Source organism: Thermobia domestica, chromosome 13 (genome assembly GCF_964235325.1).
Source record: "Thermobia domestica chromosome 13, izTheDome1.hap1.1, whole genome shotgun sequence".
NCBI lineage: Eukaryota > Metazoa > Arthropoda > Insecta > Zygentoma > Lepismatidae > Thermobia > Thermobia domestica.
In genome coordinates, this window is record NC_137466.1 from 154,428,022 (window position 1) to 154,447,951 (window position 19,930).

Here is a 19,930-nt window from a genome sequence, read left to right on the forward strand (position 1 = left end):
TCTCCTCAATAATATCTAAAATGGTTCTTTCCTTCCCCATTATAGTAAATGAAATTTATTCAAGATTTCTTGTAAAAGTGACAAAACAAGACGTTTATGGAATTTTACCGTAAATGACTGTATTTATTAATGATATTTAGCCCAAAATTATCATTCGTTCCTAAAATGTAATTTTTGTTTAATTAAAATATTGTCCAAAGATAATATCACATGGAGTTGAAGAAGATAACTGCTTAAGCATAAATTCTTATTTGTAGTTTTCGAGAAAATCGCAAGAAAACTCATTTTTGTGCGGCTGAAAAGGATGTTCATTCCAAATAATATTTAACAGTTTTTAATTTGTTGGAAAAATGATTAGCTTATAATGTTCTATTATAAGTAGCAAAATACACTGATAATAGCAAACATTTTTGTTTTATTTTCTGACGGCGGTTATCATAGTATTTAGGCACGTAGTACTTATAACACATCTGTGTAAGTTATTTGTTTTTTCATAAACCTTACTTTGTTAAATTAAAAAATATATATATATTGTTTACATAAAATATGTTTGAGGTTTTAAGCTGTAGTCTATAGTATATAGTTTGCATTATTTTTTATTCCTTTTTTTTGAATGTTAAATCTAAGAGAACCATGAATGCAGGCTTCGAGGACCATAGTTTGAGAAGCCCTTGTTTAGTACGTAATAGAGAGTAATATCTTATTTTGACAGTGATTTGTAAATTTATATGACTTGTAATGAGAAAGTATAGCGATATTGTATTTTTAACATCTTTACTTGTATTTACGGGCAATATGTTCTATTAAAATATGTACAAGCTGGTTAAAAGAAGAAGAAGAAAATATAAAAAGAAATAGAATTAATTTCTTTTGGATAATTATGATTGATGTTCTGTTAATATGCATCAATCATAGTAATTTGCATAGTAATTTGATGATATATGTTGAATCCGTGCCAGTTGCGGACGTCCCAGTTATGGACGCTGCTCTTATCTGTTAAAATCATTCCCAGTTGCGGACGCACAGGTGTTCTTTGGAATTTCCATGCCTCAATTACGATGCAACAAGACTTGTTATTCCCAATTGCGGACGCGTACAGGACAAGAGGTAAGATCTATTGATAACAAGCAGCAACGTTGCCACATTTTTCATTTCATTACAGTTCTACCCTGCCTCGATATAAAGAATTCAAATCTGTCAATATACGAGCATCTATAATTATAAAGCTATGTAATATTAGAGATACTGCTAACCACTAGTTTATCCATTAATTACATATGAAATACATGTAAATTACATCAGAATTTCTGTAATTATTTTGCAGATTTGTGCATTATTTAATTTCATTTATCCCAGCAAATTTTTAGTGAGGGAAATTTTCGTAGATGCTAGCCCAAAATAACACTTCCATTTTTATTCCTCCTGTCGAAAGAGAAGTTATTTAAATTTATTAGTTTTGCATGATAATTTACTTAATTACTTGTTTTGAAATTACTTAATTCCTTGTTTTAGAAGTCATTAACAAAATCTTGTAGTTTGCAGAATATTAGTTGATTATATATTTAATCATAATCGACCGTTTCGCACACGCTCATCGACGAGGAATATTTCTTACAAAGATTCATTAAGAAGATCCATTTCTCAACGTAATTGCACGCAAACTCCTAGCCTAAACTTTTGTACGAAACTATATGAGACATAATTATGCATGTTAATGTAGAATCAGTTTTCCCAGCTTTATACAGTGCATGCCGACATTGGTAGCAGCGGTGAAGAAACCAATATTGTTCCGATTGTGTTTGCTCTTTTGCCAAGCAAAAGACAGCAAATATACGAGAGACTTTTCGCAGGAATTAAGGGACAAGTCCCTGAGTGGAAACCGGAATGGATAATGGTTGACTTCGAAGAGTCATCCATAAACGCATTGCGGTATGTATTTCCAGAAGAGCAGGTTAAAGGATGCAATTTTCATTTCAACCAGTGCTTATGGAGAAAAGTGCAAGAAGTAGGGCTTGTACAAGAATACACAAATGATGATGAGGTTAGGTTGTGCATTAGAATGTGTGCTGCTTTGGCACACTTGCCAATAGATAAAGTCGTTAATGGTTGGCTATGTATTCAAGAAGACACACCATGCAACAGTAAATTGCAGCAATTTTATGATTATTTCCTCGTCCAATGGTTGGAGAACTCGACTTTTACTACAGCGATTTGGAACTGCCATAACACAAGACACTGGACGAACAACGCACTCGAAGGCTGGCACAACAGACTGCGTTCTATTACAAACAAAGCACACCCAAATGTCTCAGAGTTAGTCCGAGTTCTCAAGGATGAAGCTTGGCACAGCGACTTTCTGTATTATCGTTTGGATTTAAAAATTGGCGGGAAAAGAAGAAAGAAATCGGCAATACTATTAGACGAAAGAATGCATAGAATTCTTGCGGAATTTCAGGATGCTGGTAACATCAAGAAATTTTTGCGATGTATAGCATATGTTCAGAGAGTTGAGTAGCTTTGTGTAAATATTGTATATAAGTGGTTTGCGTAAATATTGTATATAATTCACTATCTGACAAAGGAGAACTGCAAGCTCATTCTCATATAGTCATAATATTCGACAGTGGCTATTCTCCTGCAACTTGTAAACACGCCAGTGCCAATAGTTTCAACATTGACACTGCCAGTCCTAAGCCTGGTTATGTGTGAAGGAAAGTTGCATAGAAGGTACGAAATCTTTGTGTGGGGGGAGGGCGGTTCCCATCTTATTTTTTGAAATAAAATTCTCCTCACTAAAAAATTGCGAGAAGAATTTTATTTCGACATTGTAAAAAGGCTACGGCCGCTGTAAAAGTCATGCCCCTATAAGAACTTACTAGCTACACCCCTGAATGAATATCTTTTCAGCAAATTGTATTCTTGCAACAAAAAGTCCTTCTCGTTGCTGAGGGCAGGTTAGTAAATGTAATGAAAAGAAAAATGTGGCAACGTTGCTGCTTGTTATCAATAGATCTTGTCTCTTTTCCCGCACGCGTCCGCAATTGGGACTAACAATTCTGATTGCTTCGTAATCGAGTTATGGAAATTCCAAGCAACACCTGTGCGTCCACAACTGGGAATGATTTTAACAGATAAGAGCAGCGTCCGCAACTGAGACGTCCGCAACTGGGAGGAACCCATATATGTTATTGGTCGTCATAGCAACGAGAGATATAAGATATAAGAAAGGATCCATCTTGTATTATCAACATGTATCTTATTTAAAAGGTGTAAATGTTTCCTTCATTACATATTATAATAAAAGGTAATATCAAGATGGAGTGTTTAAGTGGATTTTGATAAAAATAGTAGACTAGATTTTAGACATATTCGAACTTTGGGCTATAGTGTAACGCTATAAGTGGAACTTTAAGTTTCCTTTCTCCCCGCTATTTTTGGTGTATTTCAGCATTCATTGCTGTCATATAGGCTACTATAGCACTTAATATTTATAATATAACGGAGTATAGTTTATTTACTGTAGTAATAAGGGTATATGCATAAATAATTTCTGATTTGTATTATGCATTATGCGTACGCGTGCATCAAAGTGTGTGTATATTCACAATCGTGCTTGTGTGTCTGTCCTTTGTTCTCCCTTGAAACCTGTGTTTTTGTCCCTGCTTGGAAAAAAAATCTTGCTGGTATCCCGGATTGGAACTATACCTATACTATATTAATTAAAGTAATACCAGTTTAATAGAGTGCTCTTCAACTGGAACGAACGATGATGCCGTTGTAAATCTTTAAACAGACATACTGTATATCTCTATCAGTCAAGTATGTCGGGTTGACATAACGTCCACATGTCAATTTGCTTGAATTCTGGGAGGGTGCTTCCCTACTTTTTAAAACTACAATTTATGTACTTTATTCTATTATTATTATTATTATTATTATTATTATTATTATTATTATTATTATTATTATTATTATTATTATTATTATTATTATTTCTTTTACTTTCAATTGTGCAGAATTATATTATGCGAACACGATTTTGATTTGACTATTTTGTTTGCTCTCTTCACAATCCCGTCACAATTTGTTATAATGATATTTATTACATACGCGTCGATTCTTAATTTTCTCAGTGAATGCTCGCGCTTTGGTACTTACAAGATGAACATAACGTCTCGTATGTTTTTCAGCAGATCCAATAGACCAGTAGTACCCAAATTATCTTTCCTCTGAGAGATGTGAAATATTATGAAAGGAAATAAAATATACTGTCAAATTATAAATTTGAAAGGAGTGAGATAAAAAAATGATTACCTAAGACTTTGTATTGAACTAAACAAACATTGAAAATTTGTGTTTTCAAATAATTATATATCTTCAGGAATATTGGCCAATAGAAAGAGACGGGAAATACTGAAATAATAACGTTTACAATGAAACTTTTAAAGTTATATAATATTTTAGAATAATTAGAGTGAAGTATCAAAATGACTGAACTATGTTGTAATTTATATAAACTCAATTGATATAAACGCTTCATTTATATGCACACAATAACAGCACCAAACGCCATGCTAGAAGAAATAGGTCAGCAAAATTACACTTGCTTGAGAATTTATTATTATTATTATTATTATTATTATTATTATTATTATTATTATTATTATTATTATTATTATTATTATTATAGCAGAAGATAATTTATTTGGTTGTCATCACAGTTTTAAGATCGTATCGTGCATTGTGTAATTAAATAAATTATTTTCAATGGTAAAGATCACATTAGAAGACAGATAGGAATTTGGGCTCAGCGATATATTTGATACTATAAACGACAAGTTTTATATGTCGATTAAACTTTGACGATTCTTTAACAGAGAAACAAGTAGCTTACTTTTTCTGTGACTCTGACACCTTTGTACTCTGATAAAACTTGTAGTTATATTTCAGTGTAATGTTTTCACACAGACGCAAACAACAAGCTAGAAATAAAATTATATTTAATAATAAAAAGCAATGAGAGAGAAGACAATAATGTTTGTGAGAATTTAGAATTTAGCCTCACACAAATGCCCCATGTGTACAACGACCTTTAGTCTCGAGGTCTTCTGTGTTATGGATCTATCCGGGTAACATCCAATCATGGGTCTCTTTGAGTCACCAGATCTGGTGAGCCATGTCTGACTGCCTCTGGGTCTTTTGGATCATTAGTCATGAAGTTTGTGATCAATTTCATCACTTAAATGAAGAGTTATGATTTAATTGTTGTTAATATTGCTACATACCTCTCAGCTAGTACTACTACACAGATATCCAAAATTTAAAGGTACAGGTTCCGTACCTTGCCTTAAAACTAAAAACTTAAAACTAAAAACTGGGTCTGATATATATAATTTTCACATCTCACTTCTGCCTACCTTATCACCCCCACCACCCCCACTGCTGCAAAATATCAATGTAGTATCGTAAGTCCCTTGAGAATCTGAGATTGATAATCATGACAAGTAGCATTTCATTAGTTCAGCAGTAACTTTTGCGTCATTAAGTAACACACAAACTCAAATTCACTGTATGTATATGTACATATATAGGGTGGGCGGAAAGTAACTCCCTATTTTGAATTGTGAGTTTCTATTGATATTATATGTAGATAGCAATGAGAATTATCTTGTTTTATAGACTAAAGTAATCATTTTCCCCCTAATTTTTCCAGATCCTGTGAAGATGTTTCCTTTACTTTGAAGAGATACCAGGACGACTAAGCATTGAAGAGAGCCAAAATTTCAGCAAGATTTGAGGTATGGCAGTCTGTAATTCAGGTCCAACGGTGGTGGAGAGATCAACATGCAAAAACAATTAAAAAATTGACACAGAAAATTAATGACCACTGGAAGTGTCGTGGATATTAAGAGATCAGGTAGGTCCTCGACTTCGGTATCAGAGAAACAGGTGGCCACAGCGAGGGAGATGTTCGGGCGAAGGCCTTCAAAATCAACAATTCAGGCTGCAAGAGAGAGTGGCATTACATACTATTCTGTGCGTGCAATTCTTCAAAGAGTTACATTACAAACCATGGAATCCTCATTACGTCCAAAAGTTGTAAGCAGATGATTGTGATAGGCATGCTGAGTTCTGTGAAATGATGCACGCATGCATGAAGATCATGTTCATCTATTTGAAAAATTATGTAGAGTAATGAAGCTCTGTTTCATGTAGGAGATTCGTTAATCATCATAATAGCCATTATTGGGCAGAACGTGATCTCAAAGAGACCGTTGAAGATATGCATGGCGAGCCGAAAATGAGAGTGTAGTGTGGATTAACTTTATCCCGCATTATTGAATCCTATCTGTTGAGAGATACTATGAACGGTGAAATATTAGAAAATTTTGTATGGCCTACAATTTCTGAATGGGACAAGTCCAATGAACTGTTATATATGCAAGATGCAGCTCCTCTCATTACGCCTTGCCTTTAAGACAATGGCTTGATGAACGCTTTGAAGGACGCTGGATAGGTCGCCGGGGTCTCACAGTAAGGTCAACGCGTAGTCTAGACTTCAACCCGATGCGATTTCTTTTATGAAGGTGGGCTAAGGGAGAAGCGTATTGCAGCTAACCACAAGTTCTCAGGGAACTTGAGAATAAGATCCGTAAGGTCATAAGGAGTGTTCCTGCTGAGTTCTTGAGGAAGGTCGTAGTAAACGTACCTGTTCGTTTGAGACAGTGTCTAGAAAATACTGGAACATACATTGAATTGAATTGTAGCTTTTTGAAAGATAATGGTATATAATAAACTACATCTATACAAAAATATTGAGTTCATACTTACAGTATTTTAAAAGGGAAAATATTAAAAATAGGGAGTTACCTTTCGCGTACCCTGTAGATAGATTTTTAAAATACGTAGAATTATTTGTATCGCAGTATTTAAAGAACAATTGTATTCTATCAATGACATTTTATAAGTCTACAATATTATTTGCTTTAAACAAAATATGTCTAAGGTAAAACATATACCAACTGATAGATCTTTCTGAACTGAACAAAATGATATACATGAGTAGTTTTCGAGAAAATGAAGAAGAAAATAGAGTAATTTCTGAATTTTACGATTGAGCTTTACGAGAACCACACTATTTACTGAGAGCAAGGTACACAGAAATTTATTTTGGGGATCCAAAGATTTTCGAGAGGTCCAAGTTCAATATGAGGATAAATTATATTAAAATTTAAAAAAATACCATTAAAATTTAACTAAATTTACAGAAAAATCAGAATTTCGGGGGTGGGAGGACCCGGCCACCAGAATCCACCTCGAGCGTACCTCTCTGTTTACTGAGATAAAACTGGTACTGAAATATACAAGTACCCAGTGGCGGATCCAGGGGGGGCGATCGGGGCGGTTGCCTCCCCCCAGAAAGAGAAACTTTCTTATTTTATATATATAAATAAAACCCATCCCAGAGTTTGAAGCTCTTAAAAGTAGCTCTAAGTAGCAGTATTACAACCCATCGCCTCCCCCAGAAGTCGGTCCTGGATCCCCCCTTCAAGTACCCTAATTAGACTCTTCATTACGATACTCATATGACAGTAGATAGTATGATTAATGACTAAAAACTGACAATTGTGGTAAAATAAAAGACCAAAAACTGCAAGCAAAATGGGAAAATAAATTTTTAAAATGGCAGTACATATTGGAAAATTCGATGTATTCATTGTATTTTTATCTCATTTTAAAGCCAGGGGCTTAGCTAAGGAGGGGCACAGGGGTCACCGGCCTTCTCAAATCTTGACTTGGCCCTCACAAATATTTATTTAAAGTTATATGTTACAAATTTATTTTAATCGACAATAAATGAAAAATTATCCCCAGTAAACTAAAATTATTCATACTTCTAAGAAAAGGTTATTTTTAAAATCCATTTATAGGCTATTCCTCAAAACGCTAAATGAACAGTAATAAGAGTATAAAATCAATAACTTTGGGGGTTGGGCATCATCTTCGTTAATATTGCGAGGTTTTTCCAGCCCTTAAATTGGTTATAGCCTTAGAGTCGCATTGAGGTACTAAGGGCAAAAGATCTATGTGAATGCACTTTTTGTCACCGACTAAGACAGAACTGAAAGGTCGATTCGACCCACAGGTTAGGAGGATGCTCCCCCATTCCTGGGTTTTGCATCTTAGTACTTTGTTTTAATTGTTTTACGAGAAGGTATTGAATGTAGATTTACTTTCTTATTTTTATTTTGTTCATTAACGATTCTGGCAAAACAGAGAATTTAATACGTCAATTATTTAGACCCTTATCTGTGCTGGCAACACTGCGGCTGAACGGGAAAGAGTCTACAAATTCTCTCTCTCTCTCTCTCTCTCTCTCTCTCTCTCTCTATATATATATATATATATATATATATATATATATATATATATATATATTAGGGTGTCCCTTATTTTGGGTAATTACATGTTGCGATACGCACCCCCCAAATGTATTCTATGTGACCGTAAACACGCATTAGTGAAATAGCAGCTCTCTACGAGAAAGTTAACCCGTGCCGACTTGACGACAAAGTCATGAAATGGCGTTTTCATATTATAATATAATTTAGAATTTCCAACCGTGATAACGGAGAAACTAAAAGAGACAGAGAAACAAAACTTTGCATGAAGGAACTAGAGAAAGGGACTAGAGGAGGGAACTAGAGAATCTGTACGTGTATTGACTAAGGAGGCTAGAATGTAATATGCTCTGGGTTTGACCAGTAAGAACGACAACTCATTGTAAGTTTGCTGGGTACCTGGGGACGATTAAAATTGTTACCAATTGGGAATAATATCTCCTAAGGCCGACCCTGGCAATGTTCAGGTCAAAATGTTCCAGCTGGAACGACCATTTTGTACTTAGTTACAGGATTATACCTATATAATATATTTTATACCTATATAATATATTTTAATTAAACTATAGTATCAAAATTTGCAGCATGTAACAATAATTCGTTAAGAGTTAACTCTGCATGTTAAACGAAATCACTGTCGTGATTAGCCGTTGAGACGAAATGTCTTACTGAACAACAATAAAGCTACGAAATTTTACTTTGTAAAGCAAAACAAGCTTTGTCGTGATCAGTAGCGGATCCATAAGGAGGGCGATGGCAGAAACCATCTCTCCAAAGACTATTTTTCTTTCTAAGCACAGTTGATTTTGCGAGACACAGTTCCACATATTCCACAGTTTCAAACAAATACATGGTTGTGGACAGTTAGAAACTGCACTTTCAGTTAAGTGGTACGTGCTCATCATATTCACTTCCAGTATCATTTTTATGACATCTATTTGACTATTTCTTAGCTTTCAAACTGTCTTTTGATCTAGAATTAAGACCAAAAACGCTTTGAGCATGTCTGAAAATACCATCTGGAACAAACGCTGTATACTTAAAGAAGATGAGAACCATGGTCACCCGCATTAGGTGGCAAGGAGGCACTTCTTTAAAATACATGTTAAAAATACTAATTTGCTGTCATATAGGCTACTATAGCATTTAATATTTATAATATAACGTACTATAGTTTATTTACTGTAGTAATAAGGGTATGTGCATAAATAATTTCTGATTTGTATTATGCATTATGCGTACGCGTGCATCAAAGTGTGTGTATATTCACAATCGTGCTTGTGTGTCTGTCTTTTGTTCCCCCTTGAAACCAGTGTTTTTGCCCCTGCTTGGAAAAAAAAATCTTGCTGGTATCCCGGATTAGAACTATACCTATACTATATTAATTAAAGTAATACCAGTTTAATAAAGTGCTCTTCAACTGGAACGAACGATGATGCCGTTGTAAATCTTTAAACAGACATACTGTATATCTCTATCAGTCAAGTATGTCGGGTTGACATAACGTCCACATGTCAATTTGCTTGAATTCTGGGACGGTGCTTCCCTACTTTTTAAAACTACAATTTATGTACTTTATTCCTTTATTATTATTTTTCCTTTCACTTTCAATTGTGCAGAATTATATTATGCGAACACGATTTTGATTTGACTATTTTGTTTGCTCTCTTCACATTCCCGTCACAATTTGTTATAATGATATTTATTATATACGCGTCGACTCTTAATTTTCTCAATGAATGCTCGCGCTTCGGTTCTTACAAAATACACATAACGTCTCGTATGTTTTTTTAACAGATCCAATAGACCAGTAGTACCCAAATTAACTTTCCTCTGAGAAATGTGAAATAGTATGAAAGGAAATAAAATATACTGTGAAATTATAAATTTCAAAGGAGTCAGATAAAAAAAAAAAATACCTAAAACTTGTATTGAACTAAACAAACATTGAAAATTCGTGTTTTCAAATAATTATATATTGAACGGAAAAATATTGAAATAATAACGTTTACAATGAAACTTTTAAAGTCATATAATATTTTAGAATAATTAGAGTGAAATATCAAAATGACTGAACTATGTTGTAAAATATATAAACTCAATTGATATAAACGGTTTATTTATATGCACACAATAACAGCACCAAACCCCATGCTAGAAGAAATAGGTCGGCGAAATTACACTCGCTTGAGAATATATTATTATTATTATTATTATTATTATTATTATTATTATTATTATTATTATTATTATTATTATTATTATTATTATTATTATTATTATTATTATTATTATTATTATAGCAGAAGATAATTTATTTGGTTGTCATCACAGTTTTAAGATCGTATCGTGCATTGTGTAATTAAATAAATTATTTTCAATGGTAAAGATCACATTAGAAGACAGATAGGAATTTGAGCTCAGCGATATCTTTTATACTATAAACGAGAAGTTTTATACGTCGATTAAACTTTGATGATTCTTCGACAGAGAAAGAAGTAGCTTACTTTTTCTGTGACTTTGACACGTTTGTACTCTGATAAAACTTGTAGTTATATTTCAGTGTAATGTTGGCACACACAGACGCAAACAACAAGCTAGAAATAAAATTATAATTAATACAAAAGCAATGAGAGAGAAGACAATTGTGTTTGTTAGAATTTAGCCTCATACAAATGCCCCATTTGTACAACGACCTTTAGTCTCGAGGTCTTCCGTGTTATGGATCTATCCGGGTCACATCCAATCATGGGTCTGTTTGAGTCACCAGATCTGGTGAGCCATGAGTCTGACTGCCTCTGGGTCTTTTGGATCATTAGTCATGAAGTTTGTGATCAATTTCATCACTTAAATGAAGAGTTATGATTTAATTGTTGTTAATATTGCTACATACCTCTCAGCTAGTACTACTACACAGACACCAAAATTTAAAGGTGTAGGTTCTGTACCTTGCCTTAAAACTATAAACTGGGTCTGCAAACCTGAAGTAATTGAGAACCACTGCCCTAGAAAATTTTTACCCCCTGAAGTCGACAACTACGTCGCCAAAATAGTTTTTCTGAGGTGTAAAACGCTAAACAAAGCGTTCAATATAGTATCTAAGAACCGATTATTTTGTAAATATTGTACATGAATGCATTTCACCCAATTTCGTAAGTACCACATTCGAAAGTACTACAGAGCAGAGCAGCAGAGAGCAGAGATTTCTTGGCGGTTTTTGTGGTTGATTTAAGTACCGGGCTTGGGCCCTTGCCTTCCATTTGTGTTGTTGACTGAGAAGAATCACACCTCTTACCTTAATATACACTTCCTTGTAGCTATGAGTGCTATAATGTATAGCTTACTAGAAATAATTTCGCTTCCAATGTCCAACTTATCAAGAGTCCGATGCGTTTTACTGACACAATTATATCACACACAAAAATCTCGTAACACTGTTATGTGTAATGACATACATATACTTTTTCATTATTAAAGTGCGAATATAGTGCCATCTCACTTTTGTCAATATAGAAATCTTCAACTTAAAATAGGAAATTAGAATACGTGTATATACTGATTTTTCGCCGAACTCACGTATCGATGAAGAACAAACAGTATATTTCATTATCTAATCTTTCTTCTTCCTCTTTTTAAATGGGGGATTATCATACCGTTGGTAAGGTAACGGACGCATTTTTGCTACTTGAGTGGGAAAAAAATATACTCAATGATTTATCAGTATTGAAGATGTCAGACGCATGTGACAAATTGTAGATAAAAATACCGGTATCTTGTTTCTTTGAATATCCTGTGTGCATCAAAGTCATAAGATTTATTATCTTCTTACTCCATGTTTAGGAAGTGAGGCGTGTCCTTCCTAATCCACCTGCGCAGTTATAATTCGACGAAGAGACATCAATAGACTGTTATTTATTGCATATAAGGCCTCCTATATGGAGTTCCAGTAGAATTCGACTAAAAAATAAACAATTTTTAATTATTTTATTACTCATATAGTACCAACTTACTGCACTTGACCCAATTGATAACTGGTCTCAAGATAGGAAATTATCCTGTGCATTAAATTTAATTCATTAGATTGATTGAGTGATTTTTAGTTTAGCGTCCCGTTCAGCAGCGAGGCTATATGAGACGTGGACCTACTGATTAACGTGGAATCCGAACCACATGAGCTCCCGCCGGCAATCGAACCCGGGTCTCCCACGCCAAAGGCGCGTATGCTAACCACTTAGCCACGAAGGAGCTCATTTAATTCATTAGAGCTGAAGGGTAAAAATACTAATAGCTTAAATGAAAACATTAACCCATTTAAGCCCTCCAGGTCGTAAACGACCCACTTACGTATTTTATTATTGTTAAAGACCCCCTGGTCATTTCCGACCCAGTATCATAATTAGCCAATGGAAGATCAGCAAAAAGAAATGACATTAAATTCACCAAGAATAGGTCGGAAAGTGTCTATCTTCCAAAATAAATCAAAATACTAAACAAAAAAGATAAGGCCATATATGGGTTATTAACTCACCATACATATTATTATTATTATTATTATTATTATTATTATTATTATTATTATTATTATTATTATTATTATTATTATTATTATTATTATTATTATGAAAGTTTTCGTCAGTCACACCATATGAATATGAGTGAGTAATGTCGAGATTAGGTTATAAGTAATTCTTATTTAAGTTACGGTCCTTTTGTGCCCCGCAATCCATTCATTCCCTTGCCCTTTATTTGAGCCCCGAAATGATGAAAACTTAAATATCGATTAATGATGTATCTAACTAAACTAATAAACTTAATACATAAGCATATCAAGCAGTTTGTGCTGGTCTTTCACTTGGCAAGAACGGCTAAATCTTTCGGGGGAGAGGCTCCCCCTGTAGTTATGGTCTGGCTCAGACAGATTGTATTGTAACGTAGGTCAAGTAATACAAAACAATTATTTTCGGTATGCCACCCCAAAAATTGCTCTCTCAGGAATGTCTGCTCCTCTGCTGCACTCCCCAAGATTTATAGTTGGCGTCGTTACTGCCGCAATATCCACAATGATCCTCATACTTCACGCATGCTTCGCTACGCTGGACGTAGTTTTGCCGGTCGCTAGCAGATGACTTTAGAATAACCTCAGGTCCGCTAAGAGCTGTTACGCCAGTAGTTGTGATAATGTTAATTTATGCAAAATCCGTCAAAAATTGTATAGAGCTACACAATTTAATAGATGGTATCTGTTTTGAATAGATGGTATAGATGTTGAATTGAATTTCGGCTATTCCATCGTAACGGGTGTTACATTTGGACGAATAGAAATTGTTATAGAAATGTCCTTACTGGATCAAGATATATCCAACTGCCTCGAAACATCACCGTTTGTCTGTGTATTTTAGTAAACACTTAATTTGTTACATATACATGATACCACAACTCAGTGAGAGTGAAAAATGTGGCGTAACGGGTGTTACAGCAATTGGACATGCACTTTCAGATGCATGCAAAGTTAAGCCAAACTCTGCGAATGTCCAGATCCGAATTTGTTTCCAATTATATGTGCACTTCTCTGAAAGTATGATGTTGTGAATATTAGAATCAGAAATTCCATAAGTGTAATGGCTTTTATTTTTAAAAATGTTCAATACCGTAACGGGTGTTACACAAATTGTAACGGGTGTTACACAGTGCGAATGAACTTAAACCAACTTCACTTTTAATGAACATATTATGTAAAGAACAAAATATTACAATGTTAATAGATAAAAAATGCACATGTAGTACAATATAGGAAATAAAAACACAAAATAATAAACATATAAATCAGAAGAATGTAGGAAGTTTCAGTATTAAATATGTAGGTCTGTTGATCATCAACAAAAGTCTATTCTTCTTATGCTTCAGTGACATTAACTCTGGAACTAAAATGCTACACAACTTTGTTATTCCTTAATTTTCATAATCGGATTTGGCAGTTTTCCAATCACGTCATGAAAATGAATTATATTGTGCCGTGCTGGGAAAATCAGCACCCGGGGCGAGAGTATACGACGGCGCCCCCGTACACATTAGTGAGGTCGACAGACCAGCAGCGAAGCGACACTATGGCTGAGGGAAACCATAAGAAACTCTTCCAAAATAAGAAGTTTTTCCTTGATTTCCAGGATTTTTTATTACTTTTTTCCTTCCATTTTACCGTATATATGTGCATATGCATTTTCCTAACATGAGTAACATTATAGGACCAATTCTAAAACAGGAAGAGGATTTAAGTGCATACTAATTTGTACTGATATGTGAAGTTTTTTTTTTCTTTTTTCTTTCCTTTTCCTTTCCTACCGAATTTTTTGCCCCTTTACTTCGGAGCCCGGGGCCGTTGCCCCGCTAAATTCCCCTTACGGCACGTCACTAGTATACTTTCTAAACTTCGCCGTAGTTCGAATTCCTTTTCGCCACCAGATTTCAAGAACATAACTCTAATATCACAATTTTCGTCCGAAAATCCTTGACGGATTCGAACTTGACGATAATCTTTGTTACTTATTTCATCTTTCATTGCCAGCAAGACAACATTCGAACACAAACATCTTTCCGCAAAGGGTTGATCACAACTTCATTCGGAGTCTGCGTACACATCATTGTAGTGTAGGGTTTTTCTGGTTTCTTAATGAAAATCTGTCGTGCTGCAGCCTCTAATGATTTGCTAAACGAAGACTTCCAAAGCAGCGTATTGGGCTTCTGATAAAGAAGTAGTCTTCTGGTATGTAATGAGTACTCAATTAAAATACGGCACTTTTATGCTATTTAATCACTGCCCTGAGTATGCGACTTAACGGGGGAATGAGAGGGAGTCCTCCATCGTACGATATCTCCTAGATATTATATTCTCTGGAGTGCATTTCATCACCTCCGGTATAATGTCCCTTAATTTCGCCCACTGCTCATCCTTACCATAATTTGTCTTCAGAAGAGGACCCTCTATAACTTTACTAACTTCAAATTCCCTATTTAGTGCCTTAGAGCTAGCCTAAGTGCACAAAAATCACTTTTAAACCAAGCTAACAATTCACGTGTAACACCCGTTACATTGACAATGTAACACCCGTTACGCAGTTTGTGCCTATTAAATTATAAATATAATGATATTCATTTTCTTGTTGTATTGCCCATGTGCTCATTTTTACTTCTGTAAAAGATAGACTACTTCTGACTTTTAGTACAAGTTGTATAGAAGAAAATATATCTTTTTTGTAACGGGCGTTACATAATTACATTGGTACCAAAAGTAGTCAAATAGTAGACTACTTAATATACCAACAGCTTTAAAACTTCTGAGCTTCAGTTCCTAAGGTGTGCGTGCTTGTCTACATCGCAGTGCAACTGAATCAAATGCTTATCATGTGTTGTTTAGGGGTGTCCAATATTGTTGGTAAATTCTCCCTTCGACTGGCTTCGTACAGCATAGAATTTCAATCGCTCAAAAAGACAAAAACTAAAACGTTTTAACAAGAAATCGATCTGCATAGTAAATTTTGAACCTTTCTGGTCATTTTTATATAAATAACGAGCAAAATATATTTAAAACAATTTTCTGTCCTTAGGCTCATATTTACGTGGAATGGCCGATTGGCATTACAATATGTAATATGGTATTTCCTCAACAGCTGTTGGTATTCTTTATAGGAATAACATGTACATGTGTTGGACGGTAGTGCAACAAAATACCCAGTGCGCGCTTGACATTTGAGGAACGGAAGTCAATTTTACAACCGTATTTCAAGCTTAAAAATATTGTTCTAATTCGACGTCAGTGGAGGTGTTTGTTTAAAACACAACTTAATACTCCCTTGACTAGTGCTCTCAACGGGTCGGGTCGGTTGAAGACCGACCCGACCCGACCCGACCCGACTGACCCGAACCGTGATCCGATCTAATTGACCTGACCCGATAACCCGACCCGAGCTGACCCGGTTGACCCGACCCGAATAACCCGACCCGAGCTGACCCGATAACCCGACCCGAATAACCCGACCCGACAACCCGACCCGAGCTGACCCGATTGACCCGACCCGACAACTCGACCCGAGTAGCCTGACCCGACAACCCGACCCGAAATGACCCGATCCGAGTCGGGTCGGGTCGGGTCACGGGTCGGGTCGGGTCAACCCGACCCGTTTGAGAGCACTATGGTCACGACACTGGGTGAACGCCAAAATGCACTCACATTGTTTTAAAAGCATAATTTTAGAAAATAAAGCATAAAGCATAATTTAAAATATATAGCACAATTCTTGGAAAATTCTCTTTAACTGAAAGTTTAACATACTGTGTTAATATTTTTTAAAGCCAATATTTACAATGCAAAATCATTGAGAACATAACAATGCAACAATGAAAAGCTTATTTTCATTTCTGTACATTTATTACGTTTGACTTATTTTACATTACATTGTGTATTTCGTTGCTGTTTTTATGTTAGATCTATATGATTATAAATTAAACTTATTTCAAATAAAATTTGTAACTAACAAATAAGTAACGTCAGCACATGAAATATTTTTCAATGAAACTTTTGAAGCCTAAACATAAATTGAATTACTTTCGCGTATGCTACAAGTAATACATTCGTCTATATGCTACGTATAGAGAATTTACGAGGAGCTGCTGAAAATGTCGTAGTCCAATCCAGAAGGAGTGTAGGCACTAGGTAGAAAAATGAAACCGTAGTTTAGAAAAATATATCTCTGTATGTACAAATATAAATTTTCATATTAATAATGAAATTCTTATTGTTTCTCAGGCCTCTGAAGTGATTATGTGTGTCCAAACAGATAATTTAACGAACATCCAGATCCTTAGTGTTATAACATTTTTGTTCCACCAAGGAAAGTCACCGAAGTAAATTAATTAGGAAATCAGTGAAACACCACGGGACTCTTCTCCGTTATATATAGTGGTGAAGAAGTAAGTGGCTTAGTATAAACGTAGCAATTTCTCAACAAATTATGCTTTATATATATAGTGGTGAAGAAGTAAGTGGCTTAGTATAAACGTAGCAATTTCTCAACAAATTATGCTTTACATCCAGGATGATTAAAAGCAACCAGGAGCATCCAGGATAACTCTTCCTGGAATCATGGATGCAATTTGTGACATTATTCTTGAAAATTGCAGCATTTCAGCCAGTGGTGGATATAGCCCGGGGCCGGAGGGCCTAGGCCACCCCAGTTTTTGTGTGACAAAAATAATTTAAGCTATTTATGTTTATTATAGTCTGAGGTCTGCACCCCGCTTTCTCAGTTTTTACCTTCTCAGCAAAACTTGTGTCAGAGATTCTGGGCATTTCTTTGGAATTCGTCGGTAGCATAATTCAGAATGGCTTGGGTATGCGCAAGTTCTCGGCAGAATGGGTTCCCAAAATATATGTCAGGAGAATAAAAGGGTAACGGCATTAAGAGAAGTATTCTTCCAATTTGACCGTAATGCTGATCAATTTCGCTGACGAATAGTAACCATAGATGAAATATGGTTGTACCACTATGATCCTGAATCGGAACAACAGTCAATGGAGTAGTAGCACTCATTTATCCATCGCCCCAAGAAGTTCAAGACACAGAAGTAGGTTGAGAAACTGTTTGGAACATTCTTCTGGTATAAGTATGGAGTGGTAGACTACCTCCTCAATGCTCAGATATTTAATCCAGAATCTCTACATTACTTACAAAACTGAAAGAAAAATTCAATGTTCAACGCTGCGGAAAATGAAAAGAAAGGAATTCTGTTCCTTCAGGAGAATACACCTGTCCTTCAAGCCCCTGCGAACATAACTGACATTGCATAATCTAGGATTTCAATGTCTAGATCATCATTCTTATTCCGCAGATTTAGCTCCGTCTAACTATTACGTGTACTTATTTCCCAAACTTAAATAACACTTGAAAGACGCCATTTTAGATCTGATAGGGGTAGTGCTACGAACAGTGGTGCGAGGAAGTCTAGATTTTTTTTTTAACTTTTCTGCAAAAGCTGGAGCACTGTACAAGGTAGTATATTGACTCTCGGGGGAAGAGAAGAAGAAGTAAAACTTCACCGATCCATGTGCACTCCTTCTGGGTTGGGCTACAAATTTTTAAGCAGTTCGTAGTCAATATGGTAGACGTCACGTCAGTACTTTGAAATAAAATAAGTAAAGGAGCACTAGTATAAACCAATTACTAACTAAAGATCAGCACTCTGACAATACATTTTATTGGGAATCAATTTCATTCCATAATTTTATTATTATCATTTGCAGGAAGGGAAAACACAACTCTTTTTATCTCCTTCAAAAAATTAAGCCCTGGTAGTCGCAAACTAAGCTGTTATAAGCACATCCTCTGAATATTGGAAGCCGAGAATAATGTTTCAGAAAAAAGAAGTTTTAAATAAAACAAAATATGAAACTGAAAACTTCAAACCTGGATAAATACAAACAAGTTACGTAACTGGTTTTACCTTTCTTTTGTTTCCAATCGAAGTTGATCCAATGAGAAGAAAACAAGTCGACCAAATCTACTATTGTTCGCTAGGCACAATTATTAAAAATCATAAGAAAGAAGTATAACTAAAATTTACCTCAAAAGGGGCTAAATTAGAAAACAGAAATATGCGTGCATACATAGATGCTCAAAGAAGAAAGCTTGAGGATTAATCTGGCACATAGTAAATTCATGGAAAGTAGACTACAATTTGTCAATGAGATTGGTTATAATACTGATATAAAATACTACATGAAGAATGATTAAAGATTGTACGAGTCTGGGGGGCAGTCTAGGTGGCAGTTAGGGGGGGCAGAAGTAGCTACTAGGGGGGCGCTCGCCCCCCTTGGCCCCCTCTGGCGTCATCACTGTATTGTTATGTTTACTTTTTGAACTTAAGCACTTTCTGTACTTTTTGGTGGCATCTTTTACTTTCCCTTTCTGTATATATGTACCTGTAAGGCGCACACAAATGATAGAAAAAATTTATTCGAGCCAAGCACATCTCTTTACAATGAATTAAGTAGAAAGTTCATTAAATATGAGAGAAACTAGTTGCAAAAAAATATCAATAAATAGATCAAGATATTTAGAATATTTAATGTATAATAAATATACATTATACACGATTAATGTAAAATAATCATTGAAATTAACAATAAAGCATAATTTTAAAAAAGCATAATTAAGTAAGAAATAAAGCATAATGTGGGTTGCTCTAACAATTAAGTTGTATGAAGACGAGAAGAAAACGAAAGCTGATTCCTTAACGAATTTCGTTGATCTTCTTTGTGTCTACAAAAACGCATTCCTAGAAACCTACAAGCTAGGTATCATCTCTGTGATTATATCAGTTTCTAGTGCTACATGTGAAAGGTCATTCTCTTCTTTGAAAAGATTAAAGACATGTATACGCAATTCAATGACTCATGATAGGTTGAAAAACTTAGTGTTACTTTATATTGAGAAGAAAATTGCTAAATCGTTAGATCTTTAACAAGTTGTGGATAT

General features: G+C 34.9%; 1 protein-coding gene across 1 annotated transcript in view; it reads right to left on the minus strand.

Annotated features, from left to right (window-relative positions):
• LOC145667824 (membrane metallo-endopeptidase-like 1) overlaps positions 1-11,895 on the minus strand; it is an 80,887-nt gene extending 68,992 nt beyond the window's left edge. The window contains exon 1 of the mRNA XM_081735256.1: positions 11,698-11,895. The gene's annotated coding sequence lies outside the window, so the exon portion shown is untranslated. The remainder of the gene's footprint in view (positions 1-11,697) is intronic.
• Positions 11,896-19,930: the final 8,035 nt, after the last annotated feature.